The sequence below is a fragment of the Scylla paramamosain genome, unplaced genomic scaffold (genome assembly GCF_035594125.1).
Source record: "Scylla paramamosain isolate STU-SP2022 unplaced genomic scaffold, ASM3559412v1 Contig150, whole genome shotgun sequence".
Classification (NCBI taxonomy): Eukaryota; Metazoa; Arthropoda; class Malacostraca; order Decapoda; family Portunidae; genus Scylla; species Scylla paramamosain.
Window position 1 is genome coordinate 27501 of NW_026973815.1, and position 12500 is coordinate 40000.

A 12500-nucleotide genomic window follows, 5' to 3' on the forward strand; every position below is an offset into this window, starting at 1 on the left:
AACTAGTTTCCCCTGAAAATCTTTCGTTTTCTATCATTCTCTCATTCTACACGCCTGAGCCCTGACAGAGACCCAGAGAAATGTAAACAGGCACGAGTCAGACTTGATATAGGGCTGAATTTGTTGCTTTTCAGAGAGGGGCAGTCGGTCTGTACATGCGTGAGGTGGCGAGGGCCGTGTCCAGGGGGCGGCTAGTAGCGTGTGCCACCATGGAAATATGTACAGACATAAAGAAGACGCCCTCAAGAAAGGTAAGGCCGGTTCCAGCTTTTATTTTTATTTATTTATTTCCATCCCGGCCTGGGACCCCCGTTTCCCGGGCCCTGAGGTGTTGGGGGACGGCCCGGGGGTGCTGTGTGCCCGTGAGTGTACCAGGTGCTCAAGCTTATACAAAACAAGGAAAGTTTGAAGCATTTTTAGAGGGGCAGTCGGTCTGTACATGCGTGTACATTAATTTTGAGGCGTTCCTTGTCATCCCCTGTCACTCCTGCCTGCCTCTGTCACCTCTACCAATCCCTGTCAAGCTCTGCCAAGCCCTTTGTCACCTCTCAAGTAATGAGGTGGCTTGAGATGTGAGATTTTAAACAGAAGCCTTTGCTGTCACCCCTGCCAAGCCCTACCAAACCCTGTCAGCCCCCACCAAGGCCCTCTCAAGCCACCACTCAACCCCCTACCGAGACCTATCAGCTCTATAATCTAAAAAAAGTGCAGTGTCTTAGGAGGGATTGATTAAGTAAACAGTGACTTATGGCCAAAATGGAACTATATGGAGATTAAGTAGAGATTAGAATAGAAGCTGAAATTGAGCAGGATAGTTACAATCACAGACTTCCAACTTGCTACTCCTTGGTGTGAAAGAATCTGCAGGAAATTAAGTACATGGCAACTCCTGTTAGTCCCTCATGTGTTCTTGAAAGCAGACTGACAGATTCAGTGTGTGACATGCTGACGTGGGGGAAGGCTGTCTGGTGGCTGCTCTATGCTGTAGCTAACAAAATGGTTGTGTTTCAAGTGTTGTCATGCCTGGAAAGTCTACAGGTCATCATTACTAGTATAAATGTGTACTACAATGGTGAAATTTAGTGAAAAAATGTGCTGTTTATGTATTGGCAGGGAAAGATTTGTGCTCATCAAGACAATGATAAAAAAAATTTTTATATTATTATTATTATTACTATTTTTTTTCTTTTACTTGTTTTGCTGTAAGATGAGACTACAATAACTGCCCCTTGATGCCCTATAAGGTACCGCCAAGCACCAAGGGGCGGCCACCACGGTGCACAGTGAAGCACGTCCCAGCATCCCTGTCACCATCTTTTCCCTGCCAATAATTATGCATTACATTTCCCAACTAATTTCATTCTAGTGCAACATTTCTACTACTAATGGTGACCTGTACACTTCCCAGCATGACCAGTACAGCACTTCAAACAAACACAGCCTTTTCTTAGCCACAGCAAGGTGCAGCCACGACAGACAGCCTTCCCTAAGTCAGCATGTCACACTGCATCCATAACACTGAGCTTCCAGGAACACATCTGGGGGACTGATACAAGTTGCTGTGTAGGTCATTTGTCCCAGCAGACTCTTTCACACCAAGCAGGCATGAGGTGGTAGTCTGTGCAGTGCGTCAGTGCTTGGAATTTTGAACCGGTCTTGCTGCATCTATGGCCCAGAGACCAAACACAGACCAAACAGAGGGCTAGCTGAACCTAACACAAACCAAACAGACGCCCACCAGAACCATACACAGGCCCACAGAACTAACTGACTGGCTGGCCGGCTGACTCGCTGGCTGAGTGACTGACTGACTGACTGACTGACTGGCTGGCTGGCTGGCTTGCTGGCTGGCTTACTAACTGACTGACTGACTGACTGGCTGGCTGAGTGACTGATTGACTGGCTGGTTAGCTAGTTGGGTGGCTAGCTGGTTGGTTGAATGGCTGACTGACTGACTGACTGACTGACTGACTGACTGACTAGCTGAGTGACTGATTGATTGGCTGGTTGGTTGAATGCCTAGCTGGCTGGTTGAATGGCTGACTGACTGACTGACTGACTGACTGACTGACTGACTGACTGACTGACTAACTGACTGACTGACTAGCTGAGTGACTGATTGATTGGCTGGTTTGTCGAATGGCTAGCTGGCTGGTTGAATGGCTAACTGACTGACTGACTGACTGACTGACTGACTGACTGACTGACTGACTAACTGAGTGACTGATTGAATGGCTGGTTGGTTGAATGGCTAGCTGGCTGGTTGAATGGCTGACTGACTGACTGACTGACTGACTTACTGACTGACTGACTGACTAACTGACTAGCTGAGTGACTGATTGATTGGCTGGTTGGTTGAATGGCTGACTGACTGACTGACTGACTGACTGACTGACTGACTGACTGACTGACTGACTGACTGACTGAGTGACTGATTGATTGGCTAGTTGGTTGAATGGCTAGCTGGCTGGTTGAATGGCTGACTGACTGGCTGACTGACTGACTAACTGACTGACTGACTGACTGACTGACTGACTGACTGACTAGCTGAGTGACTGATTGATTGGCTGGTTGGTTGCATGACTAGCTGGCTGGTTGAATGGCTGACTGACTGACTGACTGACTGACTGACTGACTGACTGACTGACTGACTGACTGACTAGCTGAGTGACTGATTGATTGGCTGGTTGGTTGAATGGCTAGCTGGCTGGTTGAATGGCTAACTGACTGACTGACTGACTGACTGACTGACTGACTGACTGACTGACTGACTAACTGAGTGACTGATTGATTGGCTGGTTGGTTGAATGGCTAGCTGGCTGGTTGAATGGCTGACTGACTGACTGACTGACTGACTGACTGACTGACTGACTGACTGACTGACTGACTGACTGACTGACTAACTGACTAGCTGAGTGACTGATTGATTGGCTGGTTGGTTGAATGGCTAGCTGGCTGGTTGAATGGCTGACTGACTGACTGACTGACTGACTGACTGACTGACTGACTGACTGACTGACTGACTGACTGAGTGACTGATTGATTGGCTAGTTGGTTGAATGGCTAGCTGGCTGGTTGAATGGCTGACTGACTGGCTGACTGACTGACTGACTGACTGACTGACTGACTGACTGACTGACTGACTGACTGACTAGCTGAGTGACTGATTGATTGGCTGGTTGGTTGAATGCCTAGCTGGCTGGTTGAATGGCTGACTGACTGACTGACTGACTGACTGACTGACTGACTGACTGACTGACTGACTAGCTGAGTGACTGATTTATTGGTTGGTTGGTTGAATGGCTAGCTGGCTGGTTGAATGGCTAACTGACTGACTGACTGACTGACTGACTGACTGACTGACTGACTGACTGACTGACTGACTGACTAACTGAGTGACTGATTGATTGGCTGGTTGGTTGAATGGCTAGCTGGCTGGTTGAATGGCTGACTGACTGACTGACTGACTGACTGACTGACTGACTGACTGACTGACTGACTAACTGACTAGCTGAGTGACTGATTGATTGGCTGGTTGGTTGAATGGCTAGCTGGCTGGTTGAATGGCTGACTGACTGACTGACTGACTGACTGACTGACTGACTGACTGACTGACTGACTAGCTGAGTGACTGATTGATTGGCTAGTTGGTTGAATGGCTAGCTGGCTGGTTGAATGGCTGACTGACTGGCTGACTGACTGACTGACTGACTGACTGACTGACTAGCTGAGTGACTGATTGATTGGCTGGTTGGTTGAATGGCTAGCTGGCTGGTTGAATGGCTGACTGACTGACTGACTGACTGACTGACTGACTGACTGACTGACTGAGGCAGAGAGACAGGTAGGTGTTGGCAGGGTTGGTTTGGTTTGGAGTGTTGAGGTTTTATGATATTGTAGAGACAGAGAGGTTCAAAGCTTAATTAGACTTGTATCTTTGAGCCATGAGTCAGTAGAGAGGGAGAAAGAGGCAGACAGGCAGAGAGACAGGAAAAACAGGGAGGAAGAAAAGCTATTTGCACTGTACCTATAGGTCAGTATGGTGTAGAGTTGTATACTTGAATCAAGAGTAAATATAGACGCAGATACGAAGGCGGGCAAGCTGAGAGAGAGGGAAAGAAAGGGTCTGAATGAAAGGGAGGAGTCAGGCCTGCAGAAGGGGAGCTTTTGGTATTGTTTACTGATTAGTGTGATAAAGTGTTGTGTTGTGTTGTGAGGCGCAGAGAAAGAGAGAGAGGCTTGTGTGGTGATATTTCATGTTGATGTACAGCAATATGAAATAGTTCTCAGGAGAGAGAGAAAGAGATAGAAATTAGTGACACACACACACAAACACACACACACACACAGTAATACTCTATAGAAACCTATTTCTTTCCTAATTTGTCTATCTCCATCTTGTTTTTCATTGTAAGTCATTAATGTTTATCTTGTATTGTCTTGGCATTATTAAAACATGAGGTATATTATTATTAGTGGTTGTAGTTTTGTATCACAACATTAACTTATATTAGTTTTGCCTGAAAATCTCTCGTTTTCTAACATTCTCCCATCCTGCAGGCCTGAGTCCAGACCGAGACCCAGAGAAATGTAAACAAACGCACCAGTCAGACTTGATATAGGAGTGAATTTGTTGCTTTTTAAAGCGGCAGTCGGTCTGTACATGTGTGAGGTGGCGAGGGGTGTCGCCAGGGGGCGGCTAGTAGCGTCTGCCACCAGGGAAATATGTAAAAACATAAAAAAGACGCTTCTCAAGAAAGGTAAGGCCGGTTGCAGCTTTTATTTTTTCTTTATTTCTTTCCATCAGGTTAGGTTTATATTAATTCAGTTAGTTAGGTTTGGTTAAGTCTCTCTCTCTCTCTCTCTCTCTCTCTCTCTCTCTCTCTCTCTCTCTCTCTCTCTCTCTCTCTCTCTCTCTCTCTCTCTCTCTCTCTCTCTCTCTCTCTCTCTCTCTCTGTGTGGTGCTAATGGTGCAGGAAGGCCTTGTCTACCTGCACCATAAGCCACTATACCATGCGTCACTGTACATTTAAACTGTACCCCAAAAACTTAACCTAACTGGCCCTCACTTAAAAAAAAATATATCGTTTTTTTTTCGTGTTCTTAATATTTCAGTGCTACAATACCACATCACTGTACCCTATGATGCTAATGGTGCAGGAAGGCCTTGTCTACCTTCACCATAAGCGACTGTACCATGCGTCACTGTACCTTAAAACTGTACCACAAAAACAACCTAACTAGCCCTCACCTGAAAAAAAATATCTTTTTTTTTTTGTGTTTGCTTAATATTTCAGTGCTACAGTACCACAGCACTGTACTCTATGGTGCTAATGGTGCAGGAAGGCCTTGTCTACCTTCACCATAAGCCACTGTACCATGTGTCACTGTACCTTAAATCTGTACCACAAAAACAACCTAACTGGCCCTCACCTGAAAAAAAATCTCTTTTTTTTTTAACCTAACCTAACCTAACCTAACCTTACCTAACCTAACCTAACCTAACCTAACCTGACCTGACCTGACCTAACCTAACCTAACCTAACCTAACCTGACCTAACCTAACCTAACCTAACCTAACCTGACCTGACCTAACCTAACCTAACCTAACCTAACCTAACCTAACCTAACCTAACCTAACCTATCCTAACCTAACCGAGACATTAAAAATTAGTCACAAGGCAAAAAGACGATTCAAAGTGACTGACATACCAAGCAATTAATTAGTGAAATCAGTCTTTGTTGACTACTCCAAAGCCTTTCAGTTTGTCGACCTCAGTATACTGTTAGGAAAAAGTGCATTATTAAGACATTATTAGTGGTTGTATCACGGTATTTTATAATAGACTTATAACTAGTTTCCCCTGAAAATCTTTCGTTTTCTATCATTCTTTCATTCTACACGCCTGAGCCCTGACAGAGACCCAGAGAAATGTAAACAGGCACGAGTCAGACTTGATATAGGGCTGAATTTGTTGCTTTTCAGAGAGGGGCAGTCGGTCTGTACATGCGTGAGGTGGCGAGAGGCGTGTCCAGGGGGCGGCTAGTAGCGTGTGCCACCGTGGAAATATGTACAGACATAAAGAAGACGCCCTCAAGAAAGGTAAGGCCGGTTCCAGCTTTTATTTTTATTTATTTATTTCCATCCCGGCCTGGGACCCCCCCTTTCCCGAGTCCTGAGGTGTTGGGGGACGGCCCGGGGGTGCTGTGTGCCCGTGAGTGTACCAGGTGCTCAAGCTTATACAAAACAAGGAAAGTTTGAAGCATTTTTAGAGGGGCAGTCGGTCTGTACATGCGTGTACATTAATTTTGAGGTGTTCCTTGTCATCCCCTGTCACTCCTGCCTGCCTCTGTCACCTCTACCAATCCCTGTCAAGCTCTGCCAAGCCCTTTGTCACCTCTCAAGTAATGAGGTGGCTTGAGATGTGAGATTTTAAACAGAAGCCTTTGCTGTCACCCCTGCCAAGCCCTACCAAACCCTGTCAGCCCCCACCAAGGCCCTCTCAAGCCACCACTCAACCCCCTACCGAGACCTATCAGCTCTATAATCTGAAAAAAGTGCAGTGTCTTAGGAGGGATTGATTAAGTAAACAGTGACTTATGGCCAAAATGGAACTATATGGAGATTAAGTAGAGATTAGAATAGAAGCTGAAATTGAGCAGGATAGTTACAATCACAGACTTCCAACTTGCTACTCCTTGGTGTGAAAGAATCTGCAGGAAATTAAGTACATGGCAACTCCTGTTAGTCCCTCATGTGTTCTTGAAAGCAGACTGACAGATTCAGTGTGTGACATGCTGACGTGGGGGAAGGCTGTCTGGTGGCTGCTCTATGCTGTAGCTAACAAAATGGTTGTGTTTCAAGTGTTGTCATGCCTGGAAAGTCTACAGGTCATCATTACTAGTATAAATGTGTACTACAATGGTGAAATTTAGTGAAAAAATGTGCTGTTTATGTATTGGCAGGGAAAGATTTGTGCTCATCAAGACAATGATAAAAAAAATTTTTATATTATTATTATTATTACTATTTTTTTTCTTTTACTTGTTTTGCTGTAAGATGAGACTACAATAACTGCCCCTTGATGCCCTATAAGGTACCGCCAAGCACCAAGGGGCGGCCACCACGGTGCACAGTGAAGCACGTCCCAGCATCCCTGTCACCATCTTTTCCCTGCCAATAATTATGCATTACATTTCCCAACTAATTTCATTCTAGTGCAACATTTCTACTACTAATGGTGACCTGTACACTTCCCAGCATGACCAGTACAGCACTTCAAACAAACACAGCCTTTTCTTAGCCACAGCAAGGTGCAGCCACGACAGACAGCCTTCCCTAAGTCAGCATGTCACACTGCATCCATAACACTGAGCTTCCAGGAACACATCTGGGGGACTGATACAAGTTGCTGTGTAGGTCATTTGTCCCAGCAGACTCTTTCACACCAAGCAGGCATGAGGTGGTAGTCTGTGCAGTGCGTCAGTGCTTGGAATTTTGAACCGGTCTTGCTGCATCTATGGCCCAGAGACCAAACACAGACCAAACAGAGGGCTAGCTGAACCTAACACAAACCAAACAGACGCCCACCAGAACCATACACAGGCCCACAGAACTAACTGACTGGCTGGCCGGCTGACTCGCTGGCTGAGTGACTGACTGACTGACTGACTGACTGGCTGGCTGGCTGGCTTGCTGGCTGGCTTACTAACTGACTGACTGACTGACTGGCTGGCTGAGTGACTGATTGACTGGCTGGTTAGCTAGTTGGGTGGCTAGCTGGTTGGTTGAATGGCTGACTGACTGACTGACTGACTGACTGACTGACTGACTAGCTGAGTGACTGATTGATTGGCTGGTTGGTTGAATGCCTAGCTGGCTGGTTGAATGGCTGACTGACTGACTGACTGACTGACTGACTGACTGACTGACTGACTGACTGACTGACTGACTAACTGACTGACTGACTAGCTGAGTGACTGATTGATTGGCTGGTTTGTCGAATGGCTAGCTGGCTGGTTGAATGGCTAACTGACTGACTGACTGACTGACTGACTGACTGACTGACTGACTGACTAACTGAGTGACTGATTGATTGGCTGGTTGGTTGAATGGCTAGCTGGCTGGTTGAATGGCTGACTGACTGACTGACTGACTGACTTACTGACTGACTGACTGACTAACTGACTAGCTGAGTGACTGATTGATTGGCTGGTTGGTTGAATGGCTGACTGACTGACTGACTGACTGACTGACTGACTGACTGACTGACTGACTAGCTGAGTGACTGATTGATTGGCTAGTTGGTTGAATGGCTAGCTGGCTGGTTGAATGGCTGACTGACTGGCTGACTGACTGACTAACTGACTGACTGACTGACTGACTGACTGACTGACTGACTAGCTGAGTGACTGATTGATTGGCTGGTTGGTTGAATGCCTAGCTGGCTGGTTGAATGGCTGACTGACTGACTGACTGACTGACTGACTGACTGACTGACTGACTGACTGACTGACTGACTAGCTGAGTGACTGATTGATTGGCTGGTTGGTTGAATGGCTAGCTGGCTGGTTGAATGGCTAACTGACTGACTGACTGACTGACTGACTGACTGACTGACTGACTGACTGACTAACTGAGTGACTGATTGATTGGCTGGTTGGTTGAATGGCTAGCTGGCTGGTTGAATGGCTGACTGACTGACTGACTGACTGACTGACTGACTGACTGACTGACTGACTGACTAACTGACTAGCTGAGTGACTGATTGATTGGCTGGTTGGTTGAATGGCTAGCTGGCTGGTTGAATGGCTGACTGACTGACTGACTGACTGACTGACTGACTGACTGACTGACTGACTGACTGACTGACTGACTGACTGAGTGACTGATTGATTGGCTAGTTGGTTGAATGGCTAGCTGGCTGGTTGAATGGCTGACTGACTGGCTGACTGACTGACTGACTGACTGACTGACTGACTGACTGACTGACTGACTGACAAGCTGAGTGACTGATTGATTGGCTGGTTGGTTGAATGCCTAGCTGGCTGGTTGAATGGCTGACTGACTGACTGACTGACTGACTGACTGACTGACTGACTGACTGACTGACTGACTAGCTGAGTGACTGATTTATTGGCTGGTTGGTTGAATGGCTAGCTGGCTGGTTGAATGGCTGACTGACTGACTGACTGACTGACTGACTGACTGACTGACTGACTGACTGACTGACTGACTGACTAACTGAGTGACTGATTGATTGGCTGGTTGGTTGAATGGCTAGCTGGCTGGTTGAATGGCTGACTGACTGACTGACTGACTGACTGACTGACTGACTGACTGACTGACTGACTGACTGACTAACTGACTAGCTGAGTGACTGATTGATTGGCTGGTTGGTTGAATGGCTAGCTGGCTGGTTGAATGGCTGACTGACTGACTGACTGACTGACTGACTGACTGACTGACTGACTGACTGACTGACTGACTGACTGACTGATTGATTGGCTAGTTGGTTGAATGGCTAGCTGGCTGGTTGAATGGCTGACTGACTGGCTGACTGACTGACTGACTGACTGACTGACTGACTGACTGACTGACTGACTAGCTGAGTGACTGATTGATTGGCTGGTTGGTTGAATGCCTAGCTGGCTGGTTGAATGGCTGACTGACTGACTGACTGACTGACTGACTGACTGACTGACTGACTGACTGACTAGCTGAGTGACTGATTTATTGGCTGGTTGGTTGAATGGCTAGCTGGCTGGTTGAATGGCTAACTGACTGACTGACTGACTGACTGACTGACTGACTGACTGACTGACTGACTGACTGACTGACTGACTAACTGAGTGACTGATTGATTGGCTGGTTGGTTGAATGGCTAGCTGGCTGGTTGAATGGCTGACTGACTGACTGACTGACTGACTGACTGACTGACTGACTGACTGACTGACTGACTGACTAACTGACTAGCTGAGTGACTGATTGATTGGCTGGTTGGTTGAATGGCTAGCTGGCTGGTTGAATGGCTGACTGACTGACTGACTGACTGACTGACTGACTGACTAGCTGAGTGACTGATTGATTGGCTAGTTGGTTGAATGGCTAGCTGGCTGGTTGAATGGCTGACTGACTGGCTGACTGACTGACTGACTGACTGACTGACTGACTGACTGACTGACTGACTGACTAGCTGAGTGACTGATTGATTGGCTGGTTGGTTGAATGGCTAGCTGGCTGGTTGAATGGCTGACTGACTGACTGACTGACTGACTGACTGACTGACTGACTGACTGAGGCAGAGAGACAGGTAGGTGTTGGCAGGGTTGGTTTGGTTTGGAGTGTTGAGGTTTTATGATATTGTAGAGACAGAGAGGTTCAAAGCTTAATTAGACTTGTATCTTTGAGCCATGAGTCAGTAGAGAGGGAGAAAGAGGCAGACAGGCAGAGAGACAGGAAAAACAGGGAGGAAGAAAAGCTATTTGCACTGTACCTATAGGTCAGTATGGTGTAGAGTTGTATACTTGAATCAAGAGTAAATATAGACGCAGATACGAAGGCGGGCAAGCTGAGAGAGAGGGAAAGAAAGGGTCTGAATGAAAGGGAGGAGTCAGGCCTGCAGAAGGGGAGCTTTTGGTATTGTTTACTGATTAGTGTGATAAAGTGTTGTGTTGTGTTGTGAGGTGCAGAGAAAGAGAGAGAGGCTTGTGTGGTGATATTTCATGTTGATGTACAGCAATATGAAATAGTTCTCAGGAGAGAGAGAAAGAGATAGAAATTAGTGACACACACACACACACACACACACACACACACACACACACACACAGTAATACTCTATAGAAACCTATTTCTTTCCTAATTTGTCTATCTCCATCTTGTTTTTCATTGTAAGTCATTAATGTTTATCTTGTATTGTCTTGGCATTATTAAAACATGAGGTATATTATTATTAGTGGTTGTAGTTTTGTATCACAACATTAACTTATATTAGTTTTGCCTGAAAATCTCTCGTTTTCTAACATTCTCCCATCCTGCAGGCCTGAGTCCAGACCGAGACCCAGAGAAATGTAAACAAACGCACCAGTCAGACTTGATATAGGAGTGAATTTGTTGCTTTTTAAAGCGGCAGTCGGTCTGTACATGTGTGAGGTGGCGAGGGGTGTCGCCAGGGGGCGGCTAGTAGCGTCTGCCACCAGGGAAATATGTAAAAACATAAAAAAGACGCTTCTCAAGAAAGGTAAGGCCGGTTGCAGCTTTTATTTTTTCTTTATTTCTTTCCATCAGGTTAGGTTTATATTAATTCAGTTAGTTAGGTTTGGTTAAGTCTCTCTCTCTCTCTCTCTCTCTCTCTCTCTCTCTCTCTCTCTCTCTCTCTCTCTCTCTCTCTCTCTCTCTCTCTCTCTCTCTCTCTCTCTCTCTGTGTGGTGCTAATGGTGCAGGAAGGCCTTGTCTACCTGCACCATAAGCCACTATACCATGCGTCACTGTACATTTAAACTGTACCCCAAAAACTTAACCTAACTGGCCCTCACTTAAAAAAAAATATATCGTTTTTTTTTCGTGTTCTTAATATTTCAGTGCTACAATACCACATCACTGTACCCTATGATGCTAATGGTGCAGGAAGGCCTTGTCTACCTTCACCATAAGCGACTGTACCATGCGTCACTGTACCTTAAAACTGTACCACAAAAACAACCTAACTGGCCCTCACCTGAAAAAAAATATCTTTTTTTTTTTGTGTTTGCTTAATATTTCAGTGCTACAGTACCACAGCACTGTACTCTATGGTGCTAATGGTGCAGGAAGGCCTTGTCTACCTTCACCATAAGCCACTGTACCATGTGTCACTGTACCTTAAATCTGTACCACAAAAACAACCTAACTGGCCCTCACCTGAAAAAAAATCTCTTTTTTTTTTAACCTAACCTAACCTAACCTAACCTTACCTAACCTAACCTAACCTAACCTAACCTGACCTGACCTGACCTAACCTAACCTAACCTAACCTGACCTAACCTAACCTAACCTAACCTAACCTGACCTGACCTAACCTAACCTAACCTAACCTAACCTAACCTAACCTAACCTAACCTAACCTAACCTAACCTAACCGAGACATTAAAAATTAGTCACAAGGCAAAAAGACGATTCAAAGTGACTGACATACCAAGCAATTAATTAGTGAAATCAGTCTTTGTTGACTACTCCAAAGCCTTTCAGTTTGTCGACCTCAGTATACTGTTAGGAAAAAGTGCATTATTAAGACATTATTAGTGGTTGTATCACGGTATTTTATAATAGACTTATAACTAGTTTCCCCTGAAAATCTTTCGTTTTCTATCATTCTTTCATTCTACACGCCTGAGCCCTGACAGAGACCCAGAGAAATGTAAACAGGCACGAGTCAGACTTGATATAGGGCTGAATTTGTTGCTTTTCAGAGAGGGGCAGTCGGTCTGTACATGCGTGAGGTGGCGAGAGGCGTGTCCAG

The 12500-nt window shown here is 45.8% G+C and overlaps 1 long non-coding RNA gene across 2 annotated transcripts in view; it reads left to right on the forward strand.

The window, feature by feature from the left end:
• The window catches only part of LOC135099584 (uncharacterized), a 22607-nt gene that overhangs the window by 5431 nt on the left and 4676 nt on the right, over positions 1–12500 (forward strand). For both annotated transcript variants that reach the window (XR_010268155.1, XR_010268154.1), the window contains exons 2-6: positions 135–251; positions 4561–4760; positions 5987–6103; positions 11044–11243; positions 12451–12500. The exon at positions 12451–12500 is cut by the window's right edge and continues 67 nt beyond it. This is a non-coding gene — a long non-coding RNA (uncharacterized LOC135099584). The remainder of the gene's footprint in view (positions 1–134; positions 252–4560; positions 4761–5986; positions 6104–11043; positions 11244–12450) is intronic.